This window comes from Stegostoma tigrinum, chromosome 25 (genome assembly GCF_030684315.1).
Source record: "Stegostoma tigrinum isolate sSteTig4 chromosome 25, sSteTig4.hap1, whole genome shotgun sequence".
Taxonomy (NCBI): domain Eukaryota; kingdom Metazoa; phylum Chordata; class Chondrichthyes; order Orectolobiformes; family Stegostomatidae; genus Stegostoma; species Stegostoma tigrinum.
In genome coordinates, this window is record NC_081378.1 from 27,272,679 (window position 1) to 27,294,546 (window position 21,868).

Genomic DNA, 21,868 nt, shown 5'->3' on the forward strand with positions numbered 1-21,868 from the left:
TCATCCAAAGTTGTTATGTGGTGTGCACATAAATTACATCATTATCCAAGCCATTATTTAGATTGTAAATGCTGGTCTATTATGACAAAAGTTGTCCAAGCCATTCGGCAATATCACATTGTGGTTAGCTGAGGAGCGTAGTACAATGAAGTACTTAATGTCCCACTTAATAATTTACAGTCTCTGTAACCTTTGATTACTCAATTGTATTCTTTTTAAAATCACATTGTGCTTCTCTTTTCCTCATCATTTGATACTTGCCGCAAATAAATGTCACAGTTGTTCTCATAAGGTGAGTACAACTACCCTGCAGAGAAGTCATCAAAGGCCATCAGCTCTGTATACAACTGTATCATTAGCCTAGGCAGGAACAAGCAATCTGCATACTGCTTGAAAGCCAGGGAACGGCTGTTCGAAACACTTCATTACAGTAAGTACCATTGAAAGTGTATACCATTTAGAATTGTCTCAAGAACCTATAATTTTGTAGCTCAGGCAACATATTTGCTTGTTTAACAAATTACCAAGAATGGTCAGGTCAGTCAAAGGTTGGAGTAAAATGCAATGTGTATTTATACAAAGGGGTCACAGCAGTCAACAGTGGAGTAGACTGCATTCTTTGTGAAAGTAGAAACTCTGTCCAGGGCATGCTTATGACTGTGGTTAGATCTATAACCCACAGCTAACAATTATGTGATTTTCTTTCACAGTATCAGCTACAACAAACATTAAATGGGCCGCTTCCACAGATGCTGGAGAACTACAAAATGAAATATGAACAAATTGACCTTTGGCCTCCTGTGCAACATTCTATTTGGGTTCTAGAAGAAAGCTTTTCCTGTAAGGGTACTGTTTTTCATTGCGTATAGAGTTTTGAATTTGTTTTCGTTAAGGCAAAATAAATTACAAAATAAATGTATGATATTGGCGAGGTAAAGCTGTGCTGGAAATATTCTGGCTTCTTTCTTTATGGTATAATGCATAGAACACGCACTGTATGGGCTTACAACAGGTAACTATGGATGATTAAAAACTGTTCTTGGGTCCTTTTCAGGAAACCTTCATTCCATTATCCAGTGACATCCTTAATTCACAAAACTTGGTCCATTCATCGTGACAAAAAAAATTGGTTCAGTCTCTGCTCTGAACAAATTTCAGGCAGTGCAGGGTAAGGCATGCCACAACTTACACCAACAGACCTTGAATAGACAATCAAATAGCTTTCCACACTCACTTTCTTGACTGCTATTCACAAGGTGAAAGGAGTACAGGGCTGTTTCCCAAAAGGGCTAAAGCATGAATCAGTCCTTTCACAAAAGGACAGAAGTTTGGAAGTTGAAATTAATCTTTGTGCTCAACTATTATAAATGGTATGCTATTGATACAGCAAAGAAAGTGGAATTAAATTAATTTCAATACACAGTAATTGTCTTTCGTCGGAGCACCTGATTATAGTTGGATCAATGTCATAAATTCAAAATCAATTCACTAGCTAGAAGAGCAGTCAAAATTAACAGCAAAATTTGCAAGATGCTATGTAGAGTTAACTCCAGTTTTCAGTGGAGGTCAATATGATTTACGAAGCATTTTACTGATTTATCTCATCAAATGAAGACATTATTTTGCTTTATTAACTTAAGATTTATAGATTAGTTCCAGCATTTTCAGATATAAATGACTGGGTGGTAATGGTGTCTGAAATGGAATCATTTTATGAAAAGCACTTGGTATTTTCTGAACATGATACACTGAAGATTAACAAGGTGAGAGTTATAGTGCATAAGTATGATTTAGAGTTCTGCCTAACAGGGTGACAAGATTATTTTCTGTGATAAGGATGTTATAATTTGAATTTGTCCAGATACTTTTTCATTTGTCTAACACAGAATTGAACTAACGCAAGAAGTGACACCTTCCCATAAACTGAGATGATAATTTGTGCATGATAAATATCTGGCACATAACCTGACACACTTGTTCTTTCATCCATTGTAAAAGCCATGCATAATACCATCACTGAACAACAGCCAGACTTCACTTTGGGTGAACAATTCACCATGGCCAGTAATTGCCCCTGTAGGGAGATTGGAAATAACCTCCAGTCTGTCTCAAACTAACAATAATCCAAGTTACTACTTCAGATTCCTTATATGTAGAACATCAATTTAAAGAGTCAATTAATCTGAGTAACATAGGATGCAAACTTAATAGGCTGCAGAATTACGTATCTTTAATTCACAGAAATGTCATTTGAACAGAATTTTTTCCATTATTTCGAATAGCACAGGAGCTTTGAAATCAATTTAAGGATAGCTACAGGGGGAAGAGTCATTCAAATCATTTTTGAAAGGCACTCCTCGTAAGTCTTTCAAACTATCAGGAATTGCTTTTGAGAGGCATAGCCACCCAATTCTTGTTTTTCTTTATGCTCATTCATAGACTGTGGGCATCGCCAGCTACCCCAGCATTTTTGTCCATTGTAGTTCCCCTGGTGGTCATGGAACTGTTTGGTTCTCAAAGTGTCAGGACACCCACAGTGTTGTTAATTCCTGTTTAGCCTTTTTAACAGTTTGATACAACTGAGTGGCATGCTAGGCTATTTCAGAGGGCAGGTAAGCATCAACCATGCGGTTACGGGCCCGGAAATTCATGTAAGTCAGACCAGGTAAGGGTGGCAGATTTCCTTCCTTAAAGTACAACAGTGAGCCTGATGGGTTTTTATGACAATCAACAATGGTTACATGATTGCTATTAGGCTTTTATATATTTTTTTAAATTTGAATTCAGATTTCATCATTTACCATGGTGAGACTCAAACCCATAGCCCCAGAACATTACTTGTCCACTGATATTAACTGTACATTTGAGGGAAGCGCTGCACATTTTAGGATAACATTACAGGGGTTCCCAGGATCATTACAGGCTTCCTCAACCTAGCATCTTTGGCCCAACCATTTTTAGCTTTTTAGCTGGTTCATCGCAGCAATACTTGGACAACATTCAAGGTGCATTGACATGTAGCAAAAAGCATTCACACCAAACAAATGCCAGGCAATAACAATTTCCAACAAGATATCATCTAACCACTGCCCCTTCAATAGCATTACAATTGCTGTATTGCCACTATCAACATCCTAGGGATTATCAATGACCAGAAGCTGAAATGGACTGACCATATAAATACTGTGATCCAAAAAAGCAGGTCAGTGGCTAGAAATTCCGAGGTAAGTAACTTACCTCCTGACTCCCCAAAAACTGTCTACCATTTATGCAGCAGAGGCAAGAATCGTGATGGAATACTCTCCACTTGCCTGGATGGGTTCAGTTCCAACCACAAGGTTTTCTCTCTACAGATGTTGCTAATGTTTCTCCAGCACTCTGTTTTCTGAAACAAAAACGTTCTATTGTGCTGTTGACCAACTGAGTATTTCCGGCATTTTCTGATTTTATATCTTTTTCTCAGTCATTTGCAAATAATATTGTCAAATAGTTGGAGGAGGATCAGTGATGAGAGCACATAAATTTCCTCCTCTCCTATGCAATGTTCCTGGTAGTACCTGTTGAATCTTATTCCTTTGGCCAAACACTTCCATTCGGATCAAATTTAATAAGTTTAAAACCTTGGATCAAAGTTTCTGATAAAGTGAAACATAGCTTAAAAATGAGGGTTATAATGATGAAAGTCCCCAGATAAAAGGTCATTGCATTTAAGCAGTGGAAATTTTTGTTTCCATTTAATCAAAGATCAGATTTGTTGATCAAAGTGAACACTGCCAAAAACTTAAAAGTCCACAATTTGCATTTAAAATAATCACCACCCTCATTAGCAACTCACTAAAAATTGATGAAGTCCATTCTATTGCGAAAGTTCTGAAATTGATACGCTTAATTGACTGTACCGTTTAAGGACGTGTGATCTCTCTATTGCTTTCATATATTTCATCACATGAAGAACATTCCCTTGCTTCTCCAAAAAACCTTTGTGCATCAAAGTATGTGGGAAACATTACCATCTCCAAGTGTAGTTTTAGGAAAATTATCAAATGACATGCCCATCAAAGGACTCTGGCTTCACACTTCAATCTTTCAGCTCCAAGAGACAAAACCAGGAAGCCTGTAATAACTCTGTTCGGCACAATGGATTCAGGCTTTAGAAATATTGAGAAAAAAAGATTAAGTATAAGTTGGTCAATTGCTCAAAATGAATAATAACTTAGAACTGAGTTCTCAGGATCATGCATTGATGACTTGTCATGAGCTGGCAACATGAACAAAGTGCAAATATATTAAAATGGGCCATAGTATATATCTTGTAAGAAGGAGTTAAACATTTGCTAGGACACCAATAAGAAACAGATTTCCAATGCCAATAAACTTGGAGGAATTTTGTTTTCATACCTCATTACTTGGACCTGTACCAAGTTTCATTAAAAAGTCTAAAGGCCCCACTGCACAACAAACCTCTGATCTAGGACGAAACGCTGATAAATGGGACCTGAGTTTGTGACAAAATCCAGAGAAAGTGGAGGCCCAACTTGCATATTAATCCCCCTTGATATCTGGCATCAGTACAACAACCTCAGAGTCCATTCCCAAAATGCATAATGGTATTTGCAAATTACTTGAAATACGATTCAATTAATCTCTATCTGATGAGGGAACTTTGTTAGGAAAATAATCAGGCAATGATAAAGTTATTTAAAACTGACATAACTATAAATGCAGTGAGTTCCATAACTGTATTACTTGTACCATCATCTAGCAGTTTTGCTACTTCATAATACATGATCCAAATGGAGGGAAAGGGTCTTGTCAGTACTAAGAAAATTGTAATTCAGTTACAAACAATACAGTTTGTAACTTTTTTTCTTATTTATCCTTTGGAACAAAAACGATAATGTTCATCACTGGGGTGTCCAATAGTTTCTAGTGAGTAGACAGGTGACTGCTAAGGCCAATCTGCTCCCAAGAGGTTTTGCTGCAATAGGACAGGACACCACAGATGACTGAGATTTGGTCAATTTGCTGGCTCAGAATCTTCTCTACATGTGTTTTCTCTGCCTTTGATATGCCTGCTTTCAAAACAGTGATTTTATTGGGTTGCACCAGACTCGGTGATCGTAGGGAAGCTTCATGCAAGACTTGAAGTTGACATCAGAACTCCCAGACAAAATTTCCAGAATGTTTTTGTAGTACAGCACTTCCTCTCACTATGGTCAGAGTGCACCGAGACTCAATGTCTCCTTAGAAGTTTTGCATAAGTAAGTGTCAGGCACTCAAGCTGCACAAGCAGCCAAACCTAATTGGCATGATGTCAATCTGGTTTGGATGCTTGGCATGCTAATTCAGGTAAGGTGGTCAGCATCCGGTAATTTGTTCTGCCACCTGATTTTAAATTAAAAGTGGTTGAGCTTCTTTTTTCATTTAATATGATGCCACAGTAGAGTTTGGTGGAGAACACAAAGTCTGGAGGTATCTTTAGGCTTTGACTTCAAACTAATACTATTTATTATCCATTTATTCCAAATACTACTTGCATGGTAAGCATAGACACACCAAGCTCTGATTTTAAAGTTACATTGCTATATTGAAAGTTAGCGAAGGTAATGGTCCCTCAAGGGACTGCTGCCAGACACAAGTCCATGCTATTGAGGGTGCCTCAGCTGTGCAGGTGAGGGGACAAATAGGAATGGAAGGCCAACAGTAATTGGGGCTTCAATGACATAGACAGGAACAGGGATGAGGTCCTGAAAACAAAATTCAACAAGTTAGGAAGAAAATTAAAAGGCAGGCCCTCAAGAGCAGTAATCTCTTGTTCAATCCCCACCACAAGACAATAAAGATAAGAACAGGAGGATCAGTTGATTGAAAATGTAGCTGAAGATCTGGTATAAGAAGGAGGACATCATAGCCAAGGCACTGGAACAGTTCTGTAACTGGTGTGATTTGTTCAAGCTGATGGTTTACATCTTAACAGGACTGAGACTGATAATCTCACAGGGAGCTGGTGCTTTTGGGGTTGATTTAAACTAGCTTTTGAGGTGAATGGGAATCTGAGGGATAACCCAATCTGGAAGGGAGTTACCCTGGTAATAGGAAGTAGAAAACCAGAGAAACCAGGAGGAGCATCAAACACTGAATGCAGGATTATGTCAAAAAGACAAAATTACGGGCATTTCACTTGAATACAAGCAGCATTAACAACAAGATAGAAGATCCAATGGCTCAAATAGAGATAATCAGTTACGATATAATTTTCCTTACAGAAACATGGCTGTTTGGTGACCAGGACTGGGAACTGAATATTCAAGGATATTTCACTTTTAGGAAAGACAAACATGAAGAAAAGGAAGTGAAGTTGCAGTAATAACATGAAATGGGATCAGTATATTAGTAAAGATGATCTCAGACTGGAAGAACAAGGTGTGTAATCTGCCTGGAAGGATCTAAGAAACAGCAAGAAGTAGTTGATATTGGTTGTAGTTATTTATAGGCCAGCAAACAGTAATATAGAGTGGGACATTGTGTAAATCAAGAGACGAGAGTGAACAATATCAAAACAGCCACAACTCCTGACGCCTATAAACCCAGATATGCAACTTCCAGTAAGTCCAAGCTATTAGCATAAGTCATTTGACTTGAAACAAGTGCATTTTTCAACTCATGTCCCACCGTATCTCTTCAATAATCTTTCAATAAAATCACAAGTCCAGCGTTCTCCTTAGTACCGCAAATGAATGAATTTTAACAGTTGCTTAGATACAAGTTGTCAAAAATAATAATTGTATTTTTTATTAACCCACAAAGTGTTGGCATTTCTGGCTGGGCCAGCATTTATCCTGTAGCCCTAGCTGTCCTTGAGAAGGTAGTGGTGAGCCTTCTTGAACCATTGAAGTCCATTTGGTGTACAAACACACACAATGTCATTAAGGAAAGAGTTCCAGGATTGTAATCCAGCAACAGTGAAGGAACAGTGATATATTTCCAAGTCATGATGCTGAGTGTCTTGGAGAGGAATTTGCAGGTGATGGTGTTCCCATGTATCTTCTGTCTTTGTCCTTCTGGAGGGAAATTGTCATGAATTTTGAAGATACAATCTAATGATCCTTCTGAAGTACGTCTTGGAGATGGTACACACTGCTGCTACAGTGCATTGGGATTGAATATTTATGGATGTGGCACTAATCAAGTGGGCTACTTTGCCTTGGATGGTGTCCAGCTTTTTGGAGCTTCTCCTCCAGACAAGTGGAGAATAAACCATCACACTCTTCACTTATGCTGTAGAAATGGTGGGCAGGCAATGGGCAGGCAGGAAGTGAGTTACTTGCTGTAAGATTCCTAGCCCCTTGTACCCTTGTAGCCACAGTACTTATAAGTTCAGTTCAGTTCCTCGTCAATGGTAATCTCTAGGATGTTGATAGTGGGAGATTCAGTAGTCATGATAAGGGGGAATGTTTAGATTTTCTCTTGTTGGAGATCATCATTACCTGGCACTTGTGTGGCATAAAATGTTACTTACCACTTGTCAGACCCAGCCTGGAAATTGTGCAAGTCTTATAGCATTTGAACATGGACTGCTTCAGTATCAAAGGAATCATGAACAGAACTGAACATTGTGCAGTCGTCAGCATCATTCTCACTTCTGACCTTATGATGGAGAGAAGTTCATTTGATGCAGTATCTGAAGGTGGTTAGGACACAACCTTGAGGACCTCCTGCAGAGATGTCCTGCAGCTGAGATGATTGACTTCCAACAACCACAAACATATATTTCTTTGTAATAGGTATGACTCAAACCAATGAAGAGATTTTCTCATGATTCCCATTGAAGTCAGTTGTAGCAATGGAAAATACAATAAGTATTCCTAAGAAAATGCACATTTTGTAAAAAGTGGAGTAGATTCTTCAATATTAAGCTTTACAAGTAAGAAAAAATGTTTCTAGGAACTATATTCTAATTAGTAGAAGTTTAGCTCTTATTCAAGCCTGAAGCAATTGCGGCCAACTCACATATTAAAGGAGTTTTATATATTAAATATACAAATGTCTTCAACCCTCAATGTATTTTTTCTGTAATAACATAAAGGTCACAGTAATTACAAATGTCCTAGAAATATCACTCAGAACAAAAATATATTCCTTTAACACTGAAGAAAGAACAAGAACAGTACAGCAGAGGAACAGGCCCTTTGGCCCACCAAGCACATGATGCCTTTCTAAACTGCTTCTACCATCTCCTCTGGCAACACATTCTAGGCATTTACCACCCTGTGCAAAAAAAAACTTGCCTCTCACATTTCCTTTAAACTTTTCCCCTTTTACCTTAAACCTTTGTCCTACAGTAATTGACACTCCTACCACAGGAAAAAGACTAATATCCATTTCTTCATAATTTTGTAAAACTTTATCAGGTCACCCCTGAGCCTCTGATGTTCAAATGAAAACAAACCAGGTTTGTGCAACCTCTCCTCACAGTTAATACCCTCCAAGCCAACCAACGCCCTGGTAAAACTTTTCTGTACCCTCTCCAAAGCCTTCACATTCTCCTGGTCATGTGGTGTACAGAACAATACACAATATTCCAAATGTGGCCTAACTAAAGTTCTGTATAGCTGCAACATAACTTGCTAATTTTTATATTCTATCTGCTGACCAATGAAGGCAAACATGCTATATGCATTTTGACAACCTTATCTACTTGTGTTACCACTTTGAGGGAACTGTGGACCTGTACTCCTTGCTCCTTCTGTATGTTAATGCTTCTGAGAGTTCTGCCAATTGATGTATACTTCCTTCCTGCATTAGATCCTTCCAAAATGCATCACCTCACATTTTTCTGGATTAAATTCCATCTGCCATTTCTCCACCCAAGTGTCAACTTACACATCAGATCACCTACATTCTCTTCCAAATAATTCATATATATTACAAACAACAGGGACCCCAACACCGATCCCTGTGGAACACCCCTGGTCATAGATTTCTAGTCAGAATAATACTGTCCCACGGTTACACTCTGTCTTCTATGACTAAGCTAGTTCTGCATCCACCTTGCCAGTGCTCTGTGGATTCCATGTGACTTCACCTTCTGTATCAGGCTGCCATGAGAGAATTATCAAAGGCCTTGCTAAGGTCAATGTAGACAACTTCTACTGCCCTGCCCTCATCAAACATGACTTCTGCAAAAAAAATCAACTGTGAAAGATAACCTCCCCTGCACAAAGCCATGTTCTCTATCATTAATCCATATTTTTCCAAATGTAAGTAAATCCCGTCTCTCAGAAACTTCTCCAATAATTTCCCACCATCTGATGTAAGGCTCACTGGCCTGAAACATCCTGGATCATCTCTGTTGACCTTTTTAAACAAAGGGATAATGTTGGCTATTTTCCAGTCATCTAGAACCTCTACTGTGACTAAAGAGGATACAAAGATTTGGTACAAAGACCCATAAAGTTCCTCCGTTGCCTCCCTCAATATTCTCAGATAGATCCCATCTGGTTGTGGGGACTAATATACATTAATGCTTTTCAAAACACCCAACAGTTCCTCCATTTTCATTTCAACATGCCCTTGAATATCAACATAACCCTCTCGAGACTCACCATCCACTATGTCTTTCTCCATTGTGAATACTGATGCAAAGTATTCATTAAGAACGTCATCTTCATCTAGCTCCACATTTAAATCTGTCCTTTGTGCTTGAGTGGACCTACCCTTTTCCTAGCTATCCTCTTACTGCTTATATATTGCATGTAAAGTCTTGGGATTTCCCTTAATCCTGTTCGCTAAGGTCATTTCATGGTCCCTTTTAGCCTTCCTAACTCCTTGTTTGAGTTCTTTCCTGCTTTCTTTATATTCCTTGAGGGCTCTGTTTGTCTACAGTTTCCTACACCTTATGTATGCTTTTTAAAAAAATTTTGACTAATCTCACAATTTCTTTTGTCAACCAAGTTTACAAAATCCTACCATCCTTATCTTTCATTTTCACAGGAACATGTTGGTCCTAAACTGGCCTTTAAAAGATTCCCACATGCTCAATGTGGATTTACACTCAAACAGCTGTCTCCAATCTACATTCCCTATTTCCTGCCCAATATTGTTGTCTTGAGCATTCTCCCTAGTTTAGTACTTTCACCAAAGGACTACTCTTACCCTTATCCATAAGTAAGTTAAAACTTACAGAATTATGGTCACTATTGCTTTAATGCTCCCCTCTTGAAGCCCAGATCAACTGGCCAGGCTCATTCCCCGGATCCAGCATAGCCCTATTGCTACTTTGGCTATTTACATATTGCTTCAAGAAATCTTCCTGGATGCACCTAACAAACTGGTTGAGCCATCCAAATTATCTTCCCTCAATACAGCTATGATATTCTCCTGAATCAGTCACACAGCTCCCCCACCACTTTTATATCCTTCTGTTTTTCACCTGAAGCATCTAAATCCTGGAAAATTAAGCTGCCAGTTTTGTCCCACTCACTACCAAGTCTCTGTATCAGCTACAACATTATAGTTCCACGCACTGATCCACACTCTAAGTTAATTTGCCTTCCAAACTCCTCACACTAAAACATGTACACTTCAGACCAACAGTCCCACCGTGTTCAATAACCTCTCCCTCTCTGTTCTTTCTCTTAGCCTTACTATCTTTAGTGTCTAAATCCCCCTCAGTTTTTTCACTTGTTGACCTACTGCTCTGGTTCCCATTCCCATGCCAAACTTCTTTGAACCCTCCTGAGTAACTCTAGCAAACCACTGCTTGGGATATTACATAATTGATCAACTTCATTATTATGTTTCTTCAATCCAGTTTTTAACCCCTTCTTTGTTGAAATAACCAGTTCATTCTGAAAAATAAATCCAATGGGTTACACTCCCATATCTCATATAATTATTCTTTATGAATGAGCTTAGGTAGGGAATGTTAAGTTAATATCAAAAAGGGAGCACACTGGTATTTTGTCTTATTCGTAGATGGCATGTGGGTATCTCTGGCATTTTTATTGGCTGTCCTAATTATGCTTGAGGAAGTAATGACGAGACATCTTCTTGAACCAACGCAGTCCAAGTGAGATGATGGTATGGTGGCATTCTCACTAAACTGGTAGTTCAGTGATGATGCCACCATACCACATCTCCCTTGGAATGCAATGGTTCAAGTAGACAGCTCATCATCACTTTCTAAAGGATAATTAGGACAGCCAATAAAAATGAACTAGTAGTTCTGTGGCCCAGGCTAAGACTCTGGAATCATGGGTACAAACCCCACTATGGCAGATGTTGCAATTTAAATTCAATCAACGAATCTGGGACATGTCCAACATTGATGTAAAAGCTCATATTAAGCTAACAAACTACATTCATGCCAGAAAATAACCATGTCCAATGAAAGAGAAATTAACCATTAGGCCCACAAATGCATGAGAACACCATCAACTATCAATTCCCCTCCAAACCACACACTAGCCTGACTTGGAATTATATCACTTTTTCTTCACTGTCACTGTGTCAAAATCTTGGAAATCACTCCTCATCAGTGCTGTGTGTTTCTCTACAACGTACACAGTTGTTCAAGTCAACGGCTCACCACTGACTTCTCAATCACAATTTGGAAGCTTAACAAATGCAGGCCTAGTCAGTGATGCCTACACCCTATGAAAAAATTATAACATTTTGGAACACTCTGAATTTGAGCATTTTGTTGCACTTTTGTTATTATCAACTTGACTTCCAAACACATAGTTCTTATATTTTCAGCCAAGAGCTTTCAAATAAATATTAAATCAAGACAGCAGTCACATTCATAGATAAATATACACACAAACACTTTTCAACAGCTGAAACACTCAGAATTACAAAAAACAGTGAATCCTGCAGTCGACCCTACTCTGGGATTTGATTACAAAACACATGGATGCACATAGGAATACCGGGAAGCCATCTGATGCAGTTCAGCACTGTAATAGGGAAAATGTTTGCACCAATGATTTTCTTTCTATTGGGCAGAAATATATAGAAGTCTGATTGACAAGGGCTATAGCCAGTTATGTGGCAGAGTCAGGTGACAATTAGGGCAAAGCCCATGTCAATGTCATCTCACTCTATGTCCTTGTGCTTTGCACAAACAGCGTGGCAAAACTCTCACTAGGCAGCAGCAAGGTGCCAGCTGATGGGGATCAATGTTTGTTAAACCCTTGTACATGCCACAACCTGCTTCATTAATATTCAGCATACCACCTCAACAAACTTGCCAAAGCACCGAAGTTGGGAAAATTCAAGGAGGAAACCAATGAGCATCTGATAGCTTCTGCTCATTGCTTGCTCCAAACAACCTCTATGCTGAAAACCAGGGTGATGTCTCCATGCCCCTGTACAGCTTTTTTTAAAATGTATTTATTTCTGGGATGTGGGCATCACTGGCGGGCCAATATTTGTTGCCCATCCCTACTTGCCCTTGAGAAGGTGGTGTGAGCTTCCTTCTTGAACTGCTGAAGTCCATGTGCTGTGGGATAACCCACAGTACCCATTAGGGAAAGAATTCCAGATGCAATAATACTTCCTTGCTCCTGTACCCAAACCCTTTTGCAGTGAAGGCCAACATACCACTTGCCTTCCTAGCTGCTTGCTGCACCTTCATGCTTGCTTCCAGAATACAAAGATGCTAAGTCTCTTTGTACATGCAACTTTTCCCAGTTTGTCACCATCTAAACAATTCTCTGCCATTCTGTTTTTCCTGACAAAGTGGATAGCTTCACATTTATCTATTTTATACTCCATCTGCCAAGCATTTTTCCACTCACCCAACTTGTCTGAATCACCTTGAAGCCTCATTACATCATCCTCACCACTCACAACCCCACCTAATTTTGAGTCATCTGCTAAATAACACCATAGAGGCTGGTATCCCAGCAGCAAGTCACCCTTTATTTACACAAGCATTGTACTTGACACTGTTCCAGCCCTCTCAGAGCAGCTTTCAGAGTGAACAGAACTTTTGACACCCCTGTTAATATCTTCACAGCCTGGGCTCCCTGATTAGACCAGGTTAATGGCCCCCATCAGGGAACTCATATTCTACGAGGGCCACCTGGCTGGCCTCATTACCATCACTACAACCAGCAATCTTGGAAACATAAATTTAATTCCCCCAAACAAAAGAATTGTTATATACTGGTTTTCTTGCATTGGGAAACAAGTAAGTTTTGTAGATCTACATATTTTGGGAGAAAATAAAAGATTCCAGTTATTACTGATATGCAATGTGAACTTCCCTGTTTATCGTAGGCATAGCAGCCATATCAAATGCACAGAGGATACTCCCCCAACATTATTAGTTGCACAATACAAAACAATCTATTACTGCATGATTAGCACAAGCTTCCCTATGATCAGTTTGTCCAGCTGCTTACATTCTTTTAGTCATGCATCTTTGTTAACAAGTCTAATCTTTTGTTAACATCCTGCTTTTTTAGACATCCTAATTAAACAAGGCATCATTCATAAAGGATTTATTTGTCTCAAGTTGGGCAATGACGTAGTCACATATTGATTTTAAATACAGTTCTGTCTATCACTGATAACCATTCCAAGCTCAAACAGTTGATTTATACAGATATCACATTGGGCTCAATTTTAAACAAAGCTGATGAGTAATTCTACAGTACTGTGGTAGTGTCAAACCACTGTTGTCTTGTTTTTAAGCACATTTGGTCCAAACAAGAATCATGGACTTATCAAGAGGTTCCCTTGTGTTCTAATGATAAAGTAGATGAGCAAGGCATTCATTTTATTTAACCTGTGCTTTGGAAAAACTCACTTTACTGACATAGCGTTTCCATACTTACAATGTAAACAAGGTATAAATAAAGAAATTTACTGTAGTAAGTGCTTCAAGACAGTTTGAGAATGTCACACAATGCTATAAAAATACAAATAATTACTATTCCCTTTATGAAGCTGACTTTGAGATACTCACTGCATTTAGGGGTCAAACATGCTATACACAGATTGAGGGAGTACTGCATGTATACACATTTACACTAATTGTACATAATTAACAGCAAATCTCATGGTTTCAGATTTCTGACCCACTCAAATACAAGGCTGATTTGATCTAAAAATACTGCCAGTGTTAATAATGTTTATGATGGACTATACAAAAAGTATCACATATTCAATTTGTCCTGCTTACATTTGGCACACCCAGATAATCCACTTTGGTCTAAATGCTTTGGTCTCCATCCATCTCTATCAATGTTAATGAAGTTTTGGTGATTGAATGGATGGGTTTCTTCCCAAGTTTTCCTCTTTCCTTGAGTTACAGAAACTGGCTTTTACTGATACTGTACCCTATTAACTGTATGGAAAGTGGCAGCTTACCATCAGGGTATCCACAGGGGTCAGCCATCTGAGGGAAGGATTCAAATACACCATTTTCAGGAAACATTTGTGAGCCATCTTCTTCAAATATTAAGCTTTTAGTTTTAAGAATATGTATGTTTCTTTTCCAATAAAAATATAAATATTCCCTTCCATGAGCAAGAAAACATCATACAATTAATCGTGGGAGATTAATCCTAATATTTTTATGGGCTCCCTGAATAGCACGGTGGCTCAGTGGTTAGCACTGCAGCCTCACAGGACCAGGGAACCAGGTTCGATTCCAACCTTGGGCGACTGTCTGTGTGGACTTTGCACATTCTCCCCATGTCTGCGTGGGTTTCCTCTGGGTGCTCCGGTTTCCTCCCACAGTCCAAAGATGTGCAGGTTAGTGGATTGGCCATGCTAAATTGCCCATAGTGTTCAGGGGTGTCTGGGTTATAGGGGAATGGGTCTGGGTGGGATGCTCCAAGGAGCAGTGTGGACTTGTTGGGCCGAAGGGCCTGTTTCCACACTGTAGGGAATCTAATCGTGTCTGTTAAGGGTGCAGTTACGTAATCTTAAATCAACTAATGTAGAAAATAGAAAGAAAATACCTGAAATTTGTAGCCAACAAAGAAGTAAACAGCAATTACTTTGGCTTCACTTGGTCTGAAAGCTTGAATTTGAATCAAACCCTGATGTTGAGAACATAAGATTCTCTTGAGCACCCTGGAATATCATTTTATCTGTTTACATAATGCACGAAGAAATGCAAATAAGGTGTAGAGGATAGTAAAATAAAATTTGTTTCAAAGCAATCTGTGAAGCTGAGATTAAATATCTGTATACATTTGCCTATTAAAGCCTTGTACAATTTCCCATTCTTCTTTCAAACCATCTATAATTCAATTATTATTCATTAAGAACTCATAATAATGATCTCCAAGTGTAGGTCCCATTCAAGTGCTAATTGTAAATATATCAGGGCTTACAACCACAAAAATATTAAGGGACACCAGCTGAAAACTGAGATGAGGAATGAGGAGCAATTTCTTCTCTCAGAGGGCTGTAAATCTTTGGAGCTCCTTGCAAGAGAAACCCAGCAAGAGTGGTACAGAGTCCATTTGTATATTTAAGGCTGAGATGGGTTCTTTCTTGATCAGCATGGGAATCCAGAGTTATGGAGAAAGTGCAGAAGAGTGGACATGAGGAGTGCCAGATCAGCCACGATCTTGCTAAATGGTGAAGCATAATCAAGGAGCTAAACAGCTTACTCCTGTTCCTAGTTGTTATCGTCTTCGTTCTTAGTCAGCCAGACTCCAGAAACTTCAAGTTAAGTTTCAAAAACTGATGTAAATTCCGGTGCTAGCTTTCTTTTGACATTTGAGACATTATTCTTTGTAAACAATAAAATTATGAATATTCAAAAGCAGCAGTTTTAGAGAGCAGTTCCTTCTAACATCAATAGCTGCATAGCTGGCAAGTGTTAGTGTTATTAGCAAAAGAAGGCTTAATATGACCATGTGACATATCTCAATTCCTAACAAATATCAATTCAAAAACAGCATCAGTTAAGGTAATGGACAATAGGAATCTCGCTGAAACAACTGGCATTTGCATACCATATATGTACAGAGAAAAATATTCCAGGACCCTTCATAAACATAACCATTGTGCCAGGGAAGGGGTTGTTTGCAGAACTGATCGAAAGTTTTAGCAAAGATGCATTTTCAAGTCAGTCTTCAAAATGCAGCGAAGGTAGGGAAGGCAGAGATACAGAAGGGATTTTAGGCTTGGGTCCTAAGTGGGAAGAAGGAGGGCAGGATGGTCAAGAAACCAAGAGTCAGAGGAATAGAGAGTTCCATGGGAGCTGCAGAATTGTACCAGCTCAAATCCCTTAAATCTCCAACTCCTAATATTAACAGTAATTCTTACTTGTAAGTTATTTAAATGCAATTTCAAAGAAGTGTTGTAAGTTGCACAATGCAGAGACAGATTCATGAACTTTAGCTAAGAATTTCCCCTTCCCCCTCTGATTGATTAAAATACAAGCCTTTACTAAAACCTACATCAAGAAACTGGTTTGTTGCATGTCTATATAGGGAGATAATAAGGAAGCAAATCACATTACAATATATTATCCAGCTTTTCTGCAGTGTGGCTACGTGTTAGAGGAGCGTCATATCTTGCTGGCTCTGTATGTGTTAATCTGCCCTGCCACAACCCTAACGTAGCACACACATATATCATCCCAGTCAAGCTGAAGGTTCAGAACACAACATAACAGAACTCAATACAATTCAAGATGGATTAGGATGCATTTTATTCATTGCTAAAACCAAAAATCAATAAGGCTGCGTCCCTTTAAAGAGGATGACAGAGAGGTTAGTGCCCACAGAACATTCAGAGTTTTCTACATTGGAACATAAATAGATCCATTTTGATGTCTGGTACGAAAATACAACTGCAATTTTTAAACAGCATCGTAGGGTTTCTCTGCACCATTTTTAGATCTCATTACTCCATTCTCAGCCATGTTTATGTCCTGTATAATACATAGCCCCTTTCAGGGTTAATTGCCCAGGCCTGTAATTGGATTAATATTGGCTGTGTGTGTGCATCCCCTCAGAGAACAGGAATTGCTGAGTGTTTTCCGAGACACTACCAAAACCACCTGGCTGCCTTCATTTTCAACTGGCTCGGCTGACGTCAATGACTCTCTCTTAAGGAGCATAGCCAGCAGGTCCACTCAGCAGCAGTGAGCAATGCTTGTGCTTTGCCAGTAGCTTTGAGCATCAGTGTCAGAGATGACAGAAGCTCTCACATCTGTGTACCAGACCATTGCCTATCAGCCATCAAGAACCCTTTCAATTACCAAGCAGCAGCTGTTACAACCACCCATTCTCTCAATCTCAAGCAACGTGTTCACAGAGCCAAAAAAGTGAAAAAAAAATCTGTCGGCACCAGAGTAATTATTTTTTAAAAAGTGTAAAGATCGCTCACATACCATAAGTGTGTTCAATGGTAATTTATCAATACATGCTAACAGACTGACTTAACAATAATTCAGTCCACATTAGTTTAAAGTATATATCGATGTGTACATACCTGACAAGTTTTCTACCACCGTCTAATGAATTGTTCTTAACCCTCGAGTGCAGTACTCGTGAGCTTTTAAAGATGAACAGCCATGTCATCTGCCAAAAATAGATTCTATGCAGTCTCAAATACAATTTCATAAGGTGATGTAAAATACAGAAAATGATAGTACAGTTTTTTAATTGGAAATGGATACAGTAAAGTCGGCCACTTCAGAGTGAGCTCCTCTCTGGACCCCCAGTCTCATGATGTCTCTTTTTAATTCTTTAAAACTTCAATTTCAAGCCATCACTGTCTTGAGTATGTTGATGAATTATAACCTTTACCCACTCTCCTGCAACAAATCCAAAACCAAATGATCCACCCTACATACAATCAGATCCACACATACTCATTCCTATTGGCTTAATTATGCCATGACTACCATGACACCACACTAACATTTACCATATCAGTAGGATTCAAACATGAATAGTAACTAGAGAAGCATCAGTCACAATTGTAGGCCTCCATTCTGAATTAAATTAAATACCAAATTCACTCAATACCAAACTTATTTCATAATCCTTATGTATCAATTGTAATACAATTATGTGTTAAATTGCAGTGACTGTGTTATAATCTGATTGTTTCAAACATATTTAACCTTCGTGTTTTCCTTGTGCTTATCAAAGTGCAGGACAACAGTTGTAAGAATGACATACCTTTCAGTTTTTGAGAACCAGCATCATGAAAGTTCAAATCAGGTGCACAGTAAAGTTCTTTCCACACTATTCCAAACACATCGCTCATTTTAGCCTCAACCCTAACTGTGAATTTCACACAGAAGGAGTAACAAGGTGAATTAAGAACTGCTCATTGAGGTGAAGCAATACCAACTGGGAGCAGGGATGGCCCAAACAAAAATATGCTCCATGTAGAACACAACTGGCAAAGTGCAGGAATTTTCATCCCTGGGCTGCATTCTAATGGCAAGAGATTTTCATCCCATCTGTCAAGGACGGACTTAAGAAGCAATTCCCAAAAGGTGTAATAACAGTGTACTAATCCAATGTACCTAACCATCCTCACAATGACTTCATTAAATCACATTAACTGTGCTGACTGAAGAGCTATTGATGGGAACAAAGCCAGACAGACAAGAAAAAAATTGAGAAGCACAGTGATAGATGGGATGTCCCGCGGAAAGTAAATAAAAAAGAGCGTGACTGATGTTAACTGCAAATCAATGTGTTAAACAAAATCCAGGTGAAGGCATTCATTGGAATTTCCTCTGAATACATATAAACAAGTTCTTGTGTTGCAATGGTAGTGTCCCTACTTCTAAACCAGGAGGCCTGGGTTCACGTCCCACTGCTGCTCCAGAGGTGTGTAACTACATCTCTGAACAAGTTGATTAGAAAATAAATTGAACACATACAAAGTAGGGTCTTGCAGTGGAGTGGTAATGTTCCTACCTCTGAGCTAGGAAACCCAGCTTCAAGACTGGTGTTATTGCATCACCAAACAAATTGATCAGAAAATATGAAAATTGAACACATAGAAAGAGATAATGAAACTATGGTAGGGTTGTGTTAGAAAGTGTAATGTTTCACTATATAAGTACATTTAAGATTCAGTAAGGATTGGCTCTACTATCATTCTTCACCAGCTAAAGAGAATAACTAAGAATTGTAACACATAAGTAAGCATCTCTTTCAGCTCAGCATTACCAAGTTCAGACCACTTGTCAAAACAGCAAATTAGCAGGTCCAGTCAGATAGCAAGTCAGCATTTGATTAAAAAAATGGAGAATTTTACACGTCTTCAAAACTTTTCTCTCCATCATAATGTTTTCTGTTAACTGCACAATGTTCAGCATTATTTTTCAGTACTCAAATACTAAAGCAGTCCATGTCCATATGGAACAAGATTTGTACTAAATCCAGAATTGGACTGACAGTAAAATGCATGCCACATGTTTGCCAGGCGTTGACAATCTAAAACAAGAGAGAGAGAATCTAACCATCTCCCCTTGATATTCAATGGCATTTCCATCGGTAAACTTGCCAACATTAAAATCCTGGGAGTTACCAGAGACCAGAAACTGAACTGACTAATCATATGAATACTCTGGCTACAAGAGCAGCAGGTAGGAAATTTTTGAATAACTTATCTCCTTTCTCCTCAGTTGGCATCCATTTAAAAGGCACAAATCAGGAGTGCAGTGGAATATTATCCACTCCCCTTAACGAGTACAACTCCAGTAACACTCAAGAATATGAACACCATTCAAGGCAAAACAGCAAACTTGATTGACACTCCACCCATGACTTCAATACTTATTCTCTCTACCACCAATACAATGGTGTTTATGTGTACTACCCTCAAGATGCACTGCACCAACTCACCAGGACTTCTTTGACAGCATCTTCCAAACCCTTGTACTCTAACACCTAGAAGAACAAGGGCAGCAGACACATAAAAGCATCACCATTAACACATTCCCCAACAAGACCATCATGACTTGGAGTTATGTTTCATTCCTCCACTGTCGTGTGTCAAAGTCTTGACACTCCATTCCTAACCAAGGACGTTAGACGTTCAAGAAGGAAACCTTCTCAAGGACAGTTAGGAATGGACAATAAATGCTGGCCCAGCTAATACAATCCATATCCAAGAATGAACAATTAATAAATACAAAGGATATCTTTTATGTAAACAAAAGGATAAAACAATTGTCTATCTTATGCTTTCACAAAGCACTTTGTTAATATTCTAAATTTCTTCTTCATTGTTTCTTCAAAGCGGCATTTCTTCCAAAACACTATTTCAAATGCACGTTATATTAATATGAAAACCCAGTGAATGAAGGTGCTCACTCATTGCCTTATTCACCCTGATATTAGGACATTTCTGAGCCAGTTCTCTCACCAGAGCATTCTCCTCTCATGTTACTTGTTCACTTAGTTGGTATGATATAATGGGAAATCAGTTCCCGTTCATGTCAATAAACCTCCAAATTGTCAGTCTTTAGAAAGTAAAACAGACTAAGAAAGTAGTGCTGAATCCCTACAGTGTGGAAGCAGGCCATTTGGCACTCAGCTGTTTGAGGAAGCATACAACTGTCAAATGCTGAGCAAAGCTCTATTGTCCCACAGCAATATACATTAAATGCCAAGCTTTCTGCAGTACTTGCTAATGTAAAATTGCCTGAAATACTCTTTGTATATTCTAAGAGTGAGATTGTCATTTCCTACCGAACTCTGGCAGTTTCTTGCAGTGGGTTACCACGTAATTCTTCCTTAATCCTATCAGATTGGATTTGCAGTTAGTGGTGAAGCAATGCCACCTCGTAATGATCTTGGAGAAGGCTGTCCACGTGGATCTGGTGATTTCTGTCTCATGGATCTTTTTTTACAAAGATCAGATTGAATCTACTGCCAAGTCAAAGAGATCTTAAGGCCTTCAGCTGCAGTCATATCATCAAGCAGGGTAATGATATAAAAGCAAACTACAGAAACATAGAAACCAAGATGTGGAAAATCCAGGATCTCTTCAACTTTTACCTTTCAACTTTACAAGTAGTCGAAGTAATCAATACAGACATGCACATGAATGTTAAGTAAAAGAAAGTATAGCATATGGTATTTGATTTTGAAACAGTGGAATTTCCAATGATAACAGAAAAAATTGATATCCAACAAACATAATATTACTCATCCAGGAGTGGGAAGGCAGGTTAGGGGTAATTTTTAAATTAGTTAAGAAGAAAATCCAGTTGTACATCATTAAACAAGGTGTATCATTTTTGCAATATGACTAACAGCATCCCAGTGAAATTTCTGATCAGTTAAATAATTTCTAATGATTTAATTCTGGGATTACCTCAACAGTATGTCCTCTGGAGAGCCACAGAATCACTGACAGAAATTTCTGGATTTTAATTGCACTCATGGAGACTCCAGGAGTTGTCAGTTTCTGAAGATTGATAATGGTGACCACTGACAGTTTTCTCCTACTGGCAACAGCAAACTGGCAGCCATCATTTAGGAAGTGTAAGCATTGGCAAAGAGGAGTATCCTCATCCCCCTTGTAGGATCATTTATTTTTCAGTAATTCATTTTAGTTTAGTTATTTTGGGCTGATTTGTTCAATTGTATTCTATAAAATACTGTCACATATATGTCTGTCTGTTAAGTAAGACTGGTCAAGATAAACAAATGGTGGAGATAACCCACTGCTGCATTTATGGACAAGTGCTGAATCATAGGACACAGCTAAATTATTTTGCAGTGAAAACACCTTCAGGTTCCCTACACAGCAAAATTCTAAATTGATTTGGTTTTGTAAGTTAGAGTCTACAACAGGCGCATAAATTTGGTTGAAGTTAAATCCTGTGATTAGTCTCGTACGGTTACTTCGT

The 21,868-nt window shown here is 38.6% G+C and overlaps 1 protein-coding gene and 1 long non-coding RNA gene across 11 annotated transcripts in view; one reads left to right on the forward strand and one right to left on the reverse strand.

Moving 5' to 3' along the window:
- Positions 1-21,868, reverse strand: part of LOC125463260 (voltage-dependent calcium channel subunit alpha-2/delta-1) — a 617,517-nt gene that overhangs the window by 532,656 nt on the left and 62,993 nt on the right. The window lies entirely within an intron of this gene.
- On the forward strand, positions 267-21,440 carry LOC125463262 (uncharacterized). The gene is made up of 3 exons (XR_007249797.1): positions 267-430; positions 711-840; positions 21,339-21,440. It is a non-coding gene; the product is annotated as an uncharacterized LOC125463262 (long non-coding RNA).